This window comes from Enhydra lutris, unplaced genomic scaffold (assembly GCF_002288905.1).
Source record: "Enhydra lutris kenyoni isolate GAN:26980312 unplaced genomic scaffold, ASM228890v2 scaffoldscaffold14, whole genome shotgun sequence".
NCBI classification, from domain to species: domain Eukaryota; kingdom Metazoa; phylum Chordata; class Mammalia; order Carnivora; family Mustelidae; genus Enhydra; species Enhydra lutris.
The window spans coordinates 41,976,662-41,991,510 of record NW_019154098.1 but is presented as its reverse complement, the minus strand read 5'-3'; the positions used below and the strand labels follow the sequence as shown (position 1 = coordinate 41,991,510).

Below are 14,849 nucleotides of genomic sequence, written 5' to 3'. Positions count from 1 at the left end.
CCAATCTTGTACTAATGGAAGAGCCATTATTTTATAGGCATTTGCAAATGCCCAGTTATAGGAAATGCTTTAGAGGTGAGGCAGTAGAGGTGGGGTAGTTCGGAATGAGAGTGGAACACCGAGGTGGGGGGGGGTGCTTCCTGCAAGCCCGTGAGAACGCTTGGACAGTAACCTGGGCTGAAGAAGTGGGAAGGGTGGGACATTCAAGAGGTTGGTCTCCAGGCAACATCACTACAGGCTCTCTCCTCTGCATGCTCCTCTCATAGTCAAACCCTGGCATGAACCATGGAAGTTTCGACCAGGCAGCGGAAGTGAAGGAGTGCAGACAATGTGCAGGCAGGCGTGATGAGCACAGCCATTTTTGTTGGCCAGCCGGAAGCCCAGGAGAACTGGTGGTGACCCCTCAGAACACGGCCAGAGAGCAGAGCCAGCTTTTAAGGAAAATGGGTCTCTCTGGATTGGGGTGGTGCCCCCACCACACTGACAAATAGGAGGAGAGGCTTCAATGGTACTAAAGACTTTGAGGTCTGCACATTAAAGCGCAGATGTAGCTGAAATCTTACCATTAGCAATGGCCTTTTTCAATAAGCTTGGGATATGGCTGATTCAGCATGGTTGTATTTTCTAAGGTTTAAAGGAAAAAAACACTGTTCCTTTCATAGTGCCTGGTCCCTGGAGGGCTTGGCTTGTTGGGACATGAGGCCCTAGGAGGAAATAGGATTTTAGGATTCAGGGATTTTTACTTCCCCTTTGCCACAGCTGTAAGTTTGGCTCTTTTCCTCTAGAGAGGCGTTCCAGACCTAGGGAAGGGCATGACCCAGTGCCTGCCACCCAATGATCCCGAAATCATACAGAAAATCCCACTGACACCTTAACAGATAAGCCAAGGGGTTGTGGGAGTGGGATGGGACCTCCAAAGGAAGACTGTCCTGTTTTCCTCTTCTCACATTACAAAAGTGAAAAGTTTTCTTCTTGGTAATCATTTCAGGTTAAAAGTAACCACCCTCAGGTTTTTCTCCTTTAGTCTAAATTTGGTCCAAGAAAAAAGAAACATGGAAATGAGGCCAAGACTCTTGTAACTCTTTTAGGAAAGAGAGTGTTATAAGAACCTGGGGGTTCCTTTATGTTTTATAATCCTCTCTTTAACTATGTATATAATTATACTAGGAAAAAATGTAGAATGTTGGCATACTTGTGTATTGTGTTAAGATGGTCTCAGAAAATTAACTTAGATTAGCTATTTTTCTTTTGTTTCTGTTCTAACAAGTGTAGTTTTATTGAAGTAGAAAAAGAAGACACCATGGGACAGTACTAATCTTGTTTTGCTGAACACGTTGCAGTATCTGTTAATTTTATGGAGTCACTTAAGACATTCAACAGAATGTCACTTATAAAACTAAGTTTAAGTACAAATATGCACAATTTTAAAAGAAAAAGAAAAAAAGGGGGATGCCTGGGTGGCTCAGTTGGTTAAGCAGCTGCCTTCGGCTCAGGTCATGATCCCAGAGTCCTGGTATCAAGTCCTACATCGGGCTCCTTGCTCTGCAGGGAGCCTGCTTCTCCCTCCGCCTCTGCCTGCCATTCTGTCTGCCTGTGCTCGCTCTCTCTCTCTCTCTCTGACAAATAAATAAATAAATAAATAAATAATCTTAAAAAAAAAAAAGAAAGGAAGGAAGAAACATCTGTATAGAATCTATTGCAAAATGACATTGGCAAGACTAGTTAACAGTATGAGGGATATAATATTAATTAACAAGAGCAGGGCACAAAACTATATACAGTATAATTTTAATTTTAGATAAAACTTATGTGTTTAGTTAAAATCACAGAAACGGAAAGTAGAATGGTGGCTGCCAGGGGCTGGAGGGAGGGGAGAATGAGGAGCTACTAATTCATGGGTACAGAGTTCCCGTGTTTTGAGAAGAAAAGAGTTCTGGAGCTGGAGGTGGTGATGTTTACTTAATCCCATGGAACCACACACTTAAACCTGAGTAAAATGAGAAATTTTCTGTTATGTGTATTTTACTACAGTTTTTAAAAATTACACATTCAATTTTAAAAGACTAGAAGAAAAGGGGCACTAGAGTAGCTCAGTCGGTTGAGTGTCTGACTCTTAATTTGGGCTCAGGTCATGATCTCAGTTGTGGGATTGAGTCCCATGTTGGGCTCCAAGCTCAGTAGGGAGTCTGCTTGAGATTCTGTCCCTTGCCCTCTGCCCCTTCCCCCACTCACATGTGTGTGTGCGCGTGTGCTCATACACAATGAGTGCCTCCCTCTCTCTCTCTAATAAAAAAAAAAAAATCCTTGAAAAACAACTAGAAGAAAATATAACAAAATACCAGGAGTTGCTACTTTGCAGTAGTGGGATTGCAGATAGTTTGTTTTCTTCATGCTTTTAAAAAGTATTTTCTAACTTTTCTACTATAAACATTTTTTAAATTAAAAAATAATTTTAAACATCTCTCTTCAAATTCCAGTGTCCTCAGACTTCTCAAATTGTCAGTTTACTTTTCAACTTCCTCAAGATTTCCCAAGCACAGCTATTAGGTTTTCTTCTTCTTGGGACACCATCTGTCTCATTTCCCATTAAGGTTTTGTAGAATGAGGAAAGCATAAGTTCCAAATATTCCAATAGCGTTCGGTTTCGTCCTCGTACTCAGAACACCAATATTTAACCCAGAGAGTGTGGTCATTGCACCTGTATGGGGTTTTTCAGCTGTCCGCAGCCACTGCCCACCTCATTTTCTCTGCTTTTTCTCTTATCTCTTCCCTTTGTTGTCTCACAGGCTGTGGTAGATGAGGTTTCACACCTTGCCCCCTGACTGCCTCCAGTTCATTGTTTCATGGTTCAGTGCTCTATCACCTCTTCCCAATTCTGAACACTCAAGATGTAGCAATAGACACTTTTATTTTTTTAAATTTATTAAGAGAATTCACCCTGGAGAAGCAGAAGAGACTCCAGATCGGAATATTACCACTAAAGCATCAGCTGTTCTCACCTGTAAAAAAACCCTTTACAAACACGGAGCAGTAGGAAATAAAGGGCCTCCTCTCTCCTTTCTAATGTTTCATAGCAACTGCAGACAAGCGGATTCAGGAGCCCCCAGGAATCTCTTGTCTCAAACACCTGCAACAGCAGCCTCTTTTCCAGTCCAACCATAGACACCAGCCCACCAGCCTCTACTCCAGTCTAGGAGTTGACTTTGGAAAACAAAGTAGGTGGTGGGAATGAGAGGAGCCCTAGAGATCCCCCGCAAGCAACAGATGAGTCGCCATATTGCAGGATTTTCCAAAGAACTTTACAGTCATCAGAACCTAGGCTCCACCATCAGTGCCTTCAAGTTCTAGAAGTTAGTTCTTTCAGGAGCATACTGATTTCCAAAAGCTTGATTTTTCAACCAGGAGTCAACCATATAGGCAGAAAGTAGATTGTACACCATGATTTCAGTGACTATATAGTAGTCTATATCTCCTACTGTTGAACATTTAGGTTTTCCCATTTTTTATCTTTTACCAATTATGCCATTACCAACAAAGGATGCAGTAATTCTTTATTTTCATGGGGAGCTTCCCTCCTGTGTAATGCTTCTATTAGCTAAGTTCATGTTTTATCAATGGGAATAATTCAATTTAACTTCCCTTTCCATTAAAAGCAGTGGTATGTATTTTAGGGGCAAGATTTAGCTGGATGGTTAAAACTGTCCTTCCCTCTGGCATGGGTCCTCGTTTGAACTCTGTTAACCTCACTGCCTAGGATGGAAACTGGAACTGCCTTTAATCATAATGAGTAATTTTTTTTCAACTCTAGGCATACTAAGCTTTTCATAACAACAATAATCGTGATTCCATTAATAACAACAACAGTAATAGTAACAACTATCACTTGATGTTGCTCTGTATGACAGGCCCTTTTCTAAGCACATTCATTAAGTCAATTAATTCTTGTGTGAACCCTGTGATATAGGTATGTTATTATTATCCTTGACTTGCAGGGATAGCAACATAGTTAACACAGCTAATAACCGGCCAACCCATGGTGTGAACCCAAGCACACTGGCTCAAAGTCACGCTGCTATGTCTAACCTGAAGAGGCTACACGAAGCTGGGGAAATCTCTGTGGGTATTTGAGGGAACCGCCAAAGAGTTTTGCAAATAAGCAACATTAGCAAATTCCTACTCTTAAGATAAGCTTCAGCTCAATATCCTCAGCTGTCTTTTTCATTTAATTGCTGATTTTCTGGGGCGTCTTCAACACTTCATTTACGTATGTTTTGCATCCACTATATTTATCATAATGAGGCTATTTAACCCTACTAAATGTGACACAAGGGAAAGGATCCCGTATTGTTATTTTAGAAACTTTCATACTTATTCAATCAAGCACATTTATCCTTTTATTTATTTACCCATTTAGTGGTAAAATTCAGCTGCTTTTCCATAATCTCCATTATTCACTGCACCAAATCACCCCAAGTCAACCCATGATCTAAGTAGAAACAATGTGCTTGCTACACAAACCAGAGTAAAGATGCATGCCTTCCATCCAGCCCTGGACTAAGACCTTCCAGTTCCTTTATTTATATAGAAATGAGGCAGCTACTACTATGTTCTGTAGACTTATGTCAACTACACAGCACAATGGCTGACTCATCCATTCACCTGAATGAACCAGCAAGTATCTCATTGATCAAGCACTTCTACCAGCCACTGTTTAGACTCTGGGATTATAACAGCGATCAAAGCAGAAGTCAAAGGAACGGAAGGGCCTGCCCTCATGAAGTTTATGTCCTAGTACATCATACAATAGGATGTCAGGTAGTAAAAGTTCTATGATGAAAATAAGGTTGGTGTGAGGCATTGAGAGGGGTGGAGAGAACTCAAGTTTTGAATTCCTCTATGTACATAAGCTGTGCTTCAGAAATTTTTGGAATGAATGCATGTTACAGCTCAAGATAGAAATGTAGTCTACTACAGGGGTGCCTGGGTGGCTCAGTGGGTTAAGCATCTGCCTTCAGCTCAGGTCATGATCCCAGGGTCCTGGGATCGAGTGCCGAGTTGGGCTCCCTGCTTAGCGGGGAGCCTGCTACTCCCTCTGCTTGCCACTGCCCCTGCTTGTACAAGCTCTCTCTCTCTGTGTCAAATAAATTAATAAAATCTTAAGAAAAAAAAAAGAAAGAAGAAATGTAGTCTACTGTCCTACACTAGAATCAACTAATAGGTTATAATTCTATTCTGAAGGATGAACATTTGCTTAAGTAACCCATACTTAAAAAATAAAGTTGGCCTCTAGACCAAGAGGAAGCTAGGCCCTGCTAGGAAACATTTGACTTGGATCCAACAACTTTTGCTCACTTGCTGGAATCAAACAGAATGATACTTTTAAGGTCAAGTTTACATGCATTTTTTTTTTTTTAACCTGCATCTTTTACCTTATGAATTTGTTAAGATTTCCCTTTGGACACGACTGGAGATATACTTATCTTGCTTTGGAATGACAAAGAGAAAAAAAAAAAACAAACTAGGAGTGAGTAAATTAGGCAATGCTCCTAAGTGGGATGCTAGCAAAACATAGCCAAGTCAGGGCTTATTCTTATTTGAAGTTATTCTCTGTCCTAGCCTGTCATCAGATGAGTGGCTTTGGAGTCAGCTCCGAACTGCTTTGTTTGGCTTCCAAGGATGGCCACTAATTAGGATATTATGTATTTAAAGAATGTAGCTCTTTCCAGGCCTGTGTGAGTTCTTAGAACTGGGGAACTTTCAAAGGAAAGACTGAGATTTGCTTCCTGGCACTGGCAGTTTGGAGAAAACCCAGCTCAACAGTGACCACTTCCCAGCCTTCTCCCTATAGCCCGCCCCTCTTTTCCCTGAACCCCACCCCCCACCAGAACTGGGCTCATCTGCTAGTCTGATCTGCCCCGTCTAGAGTCGCTTTATGTGGTCTGTTTCTTGGGCTTTCTGGGGACCCATGAGGCTGAGGGCTGCTTTGTTCATGCTTTTAGCCTCAGTGCGTCACACAGTGCCTGACCTAGAGTAGGTGCCCAGTAACTACTAATTGAACTGGATGCCATCACAGGGTCCACTAGACCATCCTCTTTTAGGAGAAAGATAAATGTCTTAGGAGTCCGCATGCATACAGTATTTTCTTTAAGAAAGCGTTGCAAGCTTAAAGGAAGTTCTGTCGCTGGTTGATATTTTAATTCCTCCAGCACCAAGGGTGCTAAGGATGGCCAGGCACCCGTCCTTGTCTAACAGGCCAGCTCTGTGGGTGCAATGGGATTGGCGGCCACCCAGCCAGGTGTTCCAAGTGCTGGAAGGATGAGCCCACCACAGGGACATCCCTTCCAAAGGCATGTGGGCCACTTCCATCATTCTGGTGCCCTTGCCTTGGCCAAGCAGGGGCCTTTTCTTGATTTTGCCTCTCTGCAGAAGAAGATGCAACGGGTTTTGCCTTTTCAAAATGCACTTTGGAAAAACAGAATCTACTCGAGCAGAGGTGAAGAATGTCTCTGCTACTCCTTGTCGCCTCTTTCCAGATTTCTTACTTAGGTTACTCAAATCCTTCCTCACACTGGTGTAAAAATACTCACTTAAAAAAAAAACAACAAAACTCACTTTAGACAGACTTCGCATTGCTTTGGGAGTCCTCCCAAAGGGCAGGAGGAAAAGCTTTTCTACTAACTTCTCTTTGGGGACAATTGGAATTTGTTTATTTACATTCAGAGGACCCACTTCTCTGTTTTCCAATGAACAGAGACACCAAAAGCTGCCTCTTTGTTGAAGCTTATGGCTGGTTTTTAGGGCGGCAGAGGGCAAAACTGATCAGTTGGTAACTACAAAAAATATGGCACATTACAAGGGTATGTATGCAGAAAAATTTTCCTCCGGTGACTACTAACGTTTTTGTCAGTATCCCATTGTAGGCTGTATGGCTGAAGAAAAATTCAAGATGTTAGAAATTTCTCATAGAACATGATGGTGATTAGAGTATGGAAAATACGGGCTTTGAAAGTTGGTATCACTGTTATTTCTAGGGGGAAAAAAGAAAGTTGGGAGCTGACTTTTTAATAGGATTCCCTTATAATAAGACTTTATAAACAAAATCTTGGTACAGTACATATCAACAAAGGAAATTATGTAATTTTTAAAAAAGATTTTATTTATTTATTTGACAGACAGATATCACAAGTAGGCAGAGAGGCAGGGAGAGAGAGAGAGAAAGGGAGAAGCAGGCTTCCTGCTGAGGGGAGAGCCCAATGTGGGACTCAATTCCAGGACCCTGAGACCATGACCTGAGCAGAAGGCAGAGGCTTTAACCCACTGAGCCACCCAGGTGCCCCAGAAATTATGTAATATTAAAAAATATATGGCATGGGCATGGAATAAAAATCTCTTTAAGAGATGTCATCCATAACTCCAATTCTGGGGGAAAATCTCTGGTGCTTTAGCTGTTGATTTATAATGTTGCATATTTTTTACATGTCTTAACTAATGTTCTCCATTGGGCACTGCTAAGAAGCCCATCAGTGAACTGGATGGGTACAGAAATTCCCACACTGGAGAAGCAATACGGGTGGAAAGGAGATGGGCTTTAGTTTCCATCAGAACCAGAATTATATTCCCACCCAGGCTATTGTGGACTTGCAGCATAATCTTGTTGGTTATATAATCTCTCTCAGTCTTAGTTTCTTTATGTGAGAGCTGGGGTCTATTAATACCTTGCAGAATTTTTGGGTAGGTTAAATGAGAATCTACAAAGCTCTAATACCCATGCTCCCCACATAATAAATATTCAGAGCATGTGGCTGTCATGATTTTGGAAACATCTCATTGTAAAAATGCTATAAACATGTATCAGAAGCAAAAAAAATTTTTTTTGGCAGTGCTTTATACCTATATCTATGTCAAGATAATTCTCTAGCTCCAAAAATTAAATACACAGATGACAGGTTCCTCAAGAAAAAAAAATTGCAAAGCAAATGACTTCACATCTTATGTAGAAAAAGAAATTAAATGCCAGAAAGATCCAAGCGGAGTACATGAGATTTATTGAGGGAGAGTGTGGTGGAAAGGTAATGAATGTAGCCATGGAGCTGAGGGTATTTGGAAGACAGTGATTAATTCAATGTGTCATGGAGTCTGGATTTGAAGTAAAAATAGGTTGATAGAGAAGGAGAAAGTAGAGGAATCAAGATACCAAAGGTCTTGCTGAAATAAAAGATGGATGGTAATTGAAATGCAAAGGGGTGGCTTATGATCAGAGCAGGCTGTTGGATTTAAGACTTCATAGCAAGAACAATTCTGAGTGATGACAAGATTTGGGAGGTGGCCAAGAGAAGTGTGGCTTAAGTGGCACTGAGGGGACATTCTTTTGAGATCAATAGAACTAAGATCTTGAAGCTACCCAAGATAATGGCAGGACTTGGTGTGGAAAGGAAGGCTGGGCGAAGTGCTAAAGGCTCCTTGAATGAAGAGGAGGAATGTCTGGAGGTCGATGTCTGACATTGACAGAGTGTAGTATAAAGGCTAGTTTAGTATTAGCTGGAGCTGACATTGGGGTTCTCCCAACTCCTGCATATAGTCTCTTGGGTGAGGGAGAATGAGCGGCATCTCCTTGGGAAGGCTATGAAGGAGAAATGGTGTCTTTGCAAGAATGAGCTAGGGTTCATTTAGCCCAAGGAGATGGAGGGAAGGACCCAGTAGTGATATCATGGTGTGTGAGAGAGAGATTACATGGAATGAAGTTCTAGAGGGCTCAGTAAATGTTACAGAGGGAAGGGAGCAACGGGAAGGTGGTCACTGGCAAGGAAGCTCAAAGCTCTTTGGGGTTAGAGTATAGGCAAAGAGATGACCAGGGGGCTCACATTTTGGCCACTGGCCAAAGGTAATAGGAATCTGGTGCTGGGAAGGACTGGCTGGCTGCAAATGTTCCGAAGAATGAATTCAGAAGTCCCTCAGTAGAGGGTAGGGGGATGAAGACTCAGGTATTTCTAGAAGAAGGCAGCCTTCCTTGGACTGGAGAGGGAAGATTTTCCCACAGAGGGAAGGGCATGGTCAAATGTGCAGAGAAGAGGGACTTTCACACCACCAGGAACCAATGACTAAGTAGTTCAGTGGGGCTGAGAAGTAGAGTTCGTGAAAGAGTGACTGGCGGGGCCAGACCGTGAGGGGCCCTGCGGCAGCTGCTCAGAGGTTGATCGGGGATGTGCCACAGTGGAGACTGGCTACGCAGGCTATGGGGGGTGGGGTGGGCGGGGGAGCTTCGGAAAGCTGAGGTTTGACCCTTGCCGCACTCACCCCACCCCACTCTAAACAGGAACATGTAAATACTGTGGAACAGATCTTCTTTTTGTACATTTTGCTTTTTTAGGACCTATGTGAACAAATAGATACAGTTTCTGTTTGTTATGCTTCCTTTTTTATAAGCGGTGATGATTAACTGTACTAAATCTCTTGTCATTTGATCTAAGACCCCAAACTCACTTAGAAACCAAGTAATGCACATCACTGATGCTGTGGGGACCTCACCACCTGACAATCCTTAAATGAGACATGGTTATTCTTGATTTATAAACTTATTCATGCCTTGACTCCTTTAATTAAAAATCCACGGGCAAGTAATTCAGAAACACGAGGATAGACTAAAGAAATAAAAGGTAACTGGAATAAAAATCTAAGTAGAGACCCAAGGTAGGATGTGGGGCTCTGAATTGCTACAGGGATTGATAAACTCACAGAGTGATTGATGTGCTGTTCTGAGAGTTGTGAACCATTTGGAAGCTTAAACATTCTGAATTCACTCTGGGTTTCTCTGTGACTGCTTGACAATTAAATATTAGCTCATCACTATTTTATCTCTTTTGCTATTTTTTAAAATTTATGATTATTTATTTATTTATTTGAGAGAGAGTAAGAGCATGAGAGGGGAGAAGGTCAGAAGGAGAAGCAGATCCCCCCCGTGGAGCTGGGAGCCTGATGTGGGACTTGATCCCAGGACTCCGGGATCATGACCTGAGCCCAAGGTAGCCGTTTAACCAACTGAGCCACCCAGGTGCACCTCCTTTTGCTATTTCGTAATACTAACAGCAGAAGTCTGTATAAGTTACCCATAAAGGACGGATCATTTTGCGGACCTCCTTATCATCAGCTGGTCCTAAGACGTTCTCATGGAGTCCAATGCAGTGATAGAGACTGTTGTTCTTATTCTGTTTACAAGCTACAGCTGTGTTTGCCTGCGTCTGGTGTAGGGGGTGGAGGCCGTCTGCATGGGCCTAGGCATGCAAGTGTGTATGTTCTTAAGTCTGAGCGTGAACTGGTCCATCTTGGGTAGCATATCCGAAGTTCATACATTGGTTAGAATTTGAGATTTCGAGTTCTTTTTAACTCCCGCTTTCGCCGCTGTGAGGCAGGAGGTGAACACAATGATAGAAATTTGTAGCTGGAGGGGCTTCAGGTCATCTGAGCCTCTCTGTGTGTCCAGATAAGGAATCTGAGACCCCGGGTAATGACTTGCTTGAGGTGGTAAGATAGAGGCCTTTGAACAAACTCCTTGTGGTATTTGTTGATTGGGATGATTGAGGTCTTGGTGTAATTCCGATAAAGAATGCTGAAATGAAGAGGTGTCCTTTGAATGAATGTTTTAAGGCAGAGAACAGAGAGTGGAAACCCACTGTCAATATTGGGTGTGGCTTCTCCTGATGCCTGGTTCTAGGGTTTGGGTGCAGTTGGGTGGGCAGTGGGAGGACAGCTGCCCCTCAAGTCCATCCGTACATGGGGGTTACATTCTACAATAGCTCACGTGGCAAAAATCCTGCCAAGTTCAGACTCTTGGAGATCCTTTAGGAAGAGCCCAGGATACAGCCTCAGGAGGGCAAACAGCATTTCCTTCAGTTTCAGAACAGGTGGCTGTTTCTTCATTTAAGCACTGGGTGAAGCCACTGGCTTGCGTCTGGGGCCACAGTGTACCCTACACATATCTTTAAGCACCACACAATGAGATAACTCACCCCACCAGAGGCCAGACACTAATGGAGGGACAGCAGGACATCCACTTAAGCTCTAGGAGACGGAGGGCAGGCAGCAGCAGCTATACTAAACAAAAAGTAAAAGCTGTTTAAAGGGTTTTTTTATTGAAACTCATAATAGAGAGACGCCTGGGTGGCTCAGTTAGTTGAGCATCTGCCTTCGGCTTGGGTCATGATCCCAGGGTCCTGGGATGGAGTCCTGCATTGGACTTCCTGCTCAGTGGGGAGCCTGCTTCTCCCTTTGTCTGCTGCTCCCCCTGCTTGTGCTCTCTCTCTCTGTCAAGTAAATAAATAAAATCTTTTTTTAAAAAAAAAGGAACATATAATTGAATTTAAGTATTTAATTTTTTTAAAAGATTTTTTATTAATTCATTTGAGAGAGAGAGAGAGAGAGCAAGAGAGAGGGAGAAGCAAACTCCCCCCTGAGCAACGTGCCTGACTTGGGGCTCCATCCCAGGACCCTGGGATCATGACCTGAGTCGAAGGCAGATGTGCTTAAAATTTAAGCAATTTAAGCATTTAAGCATTTGCCCATTCGATGCCACCAAGGACTATTATTTTCTTGAAACCAATTAATTCTAATATGTAAGTTATATAAATGAGATTATCCCACCCTTTCAAAATAGTTCTTTCGTTCCTCTCTTATGTCCTTCCTTCGCTTGTTTTTACTTTCTTTCCCCAAACTTAGCTTCTATTTTTTTCCCTGGAAGAATTGTTTTCACCCTCCCCCCTACTAGCTGTATCTTGCTTAGAAAATGATACCCACTCTCTATGTCCCTGTATTTACTCTTTTATTTCCCCCTTCATCCAAGCTTGTCAACTACAGCTTGTTTATCCTTTAGAGTAAGGGTTTGTGGGGTTTTTTTTTCATTTTTAATTAAAATTTTGTGTGTTTATTTTGTTTTTCTTTTTTCTTTCAGGCAAAAAAATATTTGATGACTTTGCCTCTCCTTCAGCTTTTCCTTGAGTTAATGCTAATTTCCTAGCTGCTTGCTTATTGGTTGTGTGACTGGACACAATTTTTTTTAAACCAGTTTAAGCCTGTTTCCTCTCCTGTGAAATGGGGATAATAATAGCATTTTCCTGACAGAGCTGTTTTTAAGAAGCCCATGAGATGAATGCTTAGTTCAGGGTACCCCAAATGTTTAATTAACGGTAACTATTAAGATTTTCAGTTTTAAATCTAACACTTGTATTTTAAATTACATCAACTAGCTGCTGCCTGAAGACAAAGGATATTTAATTTCACTTCACTTCATCCTCATTGTATATGTGGGTAATGGCTGGGCTATGAAATTACTTTGAACGGGGAGATCTCGCAGCTTTTTCTTTTTTTTTTTAGTCTTTAAAGAACTTTATTTATATTTTATTTATTTATTTATTTATTTTTTAAAAGATTTTATTTATTGACAGAGAGACACAGCGAGAGAGTGAACACAAGCAGGGGGAGCAGCAGGCTGAGGGAGAGGAGAAACAGGCTTCCCACTGAGCAGGGAGCCCGATGGGGGCTCGATCCCAGGACCCCAGGACCATGACCAGAGCCAAAGGCAGATGCTTAATGACTGAGCCATGCAGGTGCCCCTGAACTTTATTTTTAAAAGTGTTTTAGGTTCACAGAAACGTGGAGTGGAAAGTACAGGGAGTTCCCATATGTCCCCTCTACTCACCACACACAGGTGGCCCACTGTAAACACGGGGCATCAGAGTGGTAACTTCGTTACCATCAATGAGCCTACGTTGGCTTATAAGTGTAATATTTGCAAGCGTAAATTTTTCTGTAAAGCTGTCATTCCTGTCATCCCTGTGTTCTGTAAGCCCTTCTTAGGAACCACCCCCCTTTACCCAGCATGTTAGGATAAGGTAGCAGGTCAATGGGGACCAGCTGCGCATTAACCTTTCATTATCTATTCAAGATGCGGGAGTCCCTTGGAACTGGATGGACTGGTCCGAATAGCACAACCAGTGTGTCCTGTGTGACTGCCTCTTCTCTTGTCCCTTCTACTTCGCAAAGTTCTTTAAGGACCTCAAAATGCAGAATCTCAGCCGGAACCCAACAATGGAGTGAGAGACAAAGCCAGCTTCAGAGATGCCAGGGTTTACCCTGAAGGGACGTGGGCAGAATCTGCCAACAAATAATAACACGAACCCATTCAGACCGGGTTCTGAGTGGGTGTGGTGAATGAGTAACGAGGGTCCCCAGCAGCCCTCCTCCTTCTGCATAAGAGCACAGAATAAACTGTGCCTGGGGTGGGCAGCTCCCCAGCCTCCTGTAACTGCTCTCCGGCTGGCTGCCCAGCACTGATCCTCTTGCCAGCCTGCGTGGGGAACCAGGCAGGAGGATCTGGCTAAGCATTAACTTTCAAGTTCAGCTTTCCTCAAATTAAAGAGGGGATGATGTGACAACAGGACATGGCCCTGGGTCCTGATGGTCAGCGTATTTGGCCCTAATTTCTTTTTCTGCAAGGTTGCCACATTTTAGTTACAGAAATGATAATACAATTTCTTCTCCCCAAACTACCAGATGCCTTAAAAATTAATAGAAGTGGAATTTGAACCTAGGATGTAAACGTGACTCAAAAACAAGGTCCCGGAGAGCCATCTGGTAATCTTTGTCTATTGATTTACTAAAAGAGGAGACAAATATCACAAAAGCAAGGGGCAAAGAGGAAATCTTTGTTTTTTCTAAAGTTTTCCATCTTCATGTCTACTGTCCAGTATTAGATTGGTCAAGAAATGCCTTTTAATCTCATTTAAAAAATAATCAGGTTAGTAAGCAATTCTCCTGGAGAGTCAGTTGAACGGCTTCTAGAGATGTTTTCAAAGACAGACCGGCAAGCACAGTGTTCTTTAAGGTCTGGTGTTGGTCTGTGTTCAACTGCCAGAGCAAAGCCCGGCAGAAACTACCTCACCCTCTGTCTCTCCCTTAGGCAAACTGGATATCTGATTCACAGGACTGGAAAACCCACCCCCACCACTTTGGGCTTAAATTACAGTGTCCTAATCAACAGGTTCATCTAACCATGGTTGTGAAAGGTTCGACTGAAAAGCTGGTTTAAATGTGTGTTACTGAACTTTCCAGGGGCTACAAGAGTTCATAATTTGTTCTGCTTTTACATTCAGGGAAACTCTTTTAATGAACCTCATTTCATGTTGACACACAATAGACCATCTTGGCTAGAAGAGACAGGATGCCCCCTTGCTCAGGAACCCTGTGTTAAGTGTGTGTGTATGTGTGTGTGTGCATGGGGGGTATGGTGTGTCCAGCATGAACACAACTTCTGTCCCCTCTTTGGGGAAGCTTCCTATATTCCAATGATCAGTACCCGCCATTTTCCCCATCAGCTTCTCCTATGACCATTTCTCTACCTTTAACCATTACAATAAATGGCTGTAAAGGCTAACCGTGAACACCATTCAATCCATTCTTTCCTACCGCTCCCCTGGATTACTTTTTCTTCCTTAGCACCTGCTACCACCTACCAGGCTACTTATTTTGTGTACACATTTTGCTTGTTGTCTCTTCTGCCAGGAGGTCAGCTGTATGAGACCAGGGCTTTTGGTTTTGTGTATTGTTTTATCTCCAGGACTTGCAACGGTGCCTGGCAAACAGTAGGGGCTCGATCAATATCTGTGGAGTGCACACACAATGGCAGGCCCTATCGCTCCTACTACCACCTACCAGGCTACTTATTTTGTGTACACATTTTGCTTGTTGTCTCTTCTGCCAGGAGGTCAGCTGTATGAGACCAGGGCTTTTGGTTTTGTGTATTGTTTTATCTCTAGGACTTGCAACGGTGCCTGGCAAACAGTAGGGGCTCGGTCAATATC

The 14,849-nt window shown here is 42.7% G+C and overlaps 1 protein-coding gene across 2 annotated transcripts in view; it reads right to left on the bottom strand.

Moving 5' to 3' along the window:
• LOC111146533 (pleckstrin homology and FYVE domain containing 2) overlaps positions 1–14,849 on the bottom strand; it is a 71,745-nt gene that overhangs the window by 55,306 nt on the left and 1,590 nt on the right. Inside the window, exon 2 of one of the 2 annotated variants that reach the window (XR_002640540.1) lies at positions 10,007–11,088. The exons of the other annotated variant lie outside the window; for it this stretch is intronic. The gene's annotated coding sequence lies outside the window, so the exon portion shown is untranslated. Of the gene's footprint in view, positions 1–10,006; positions 11,089–14,849 lie in introns of those variants that run through there. 2 annotated transcript variants of the gene reach the window in all.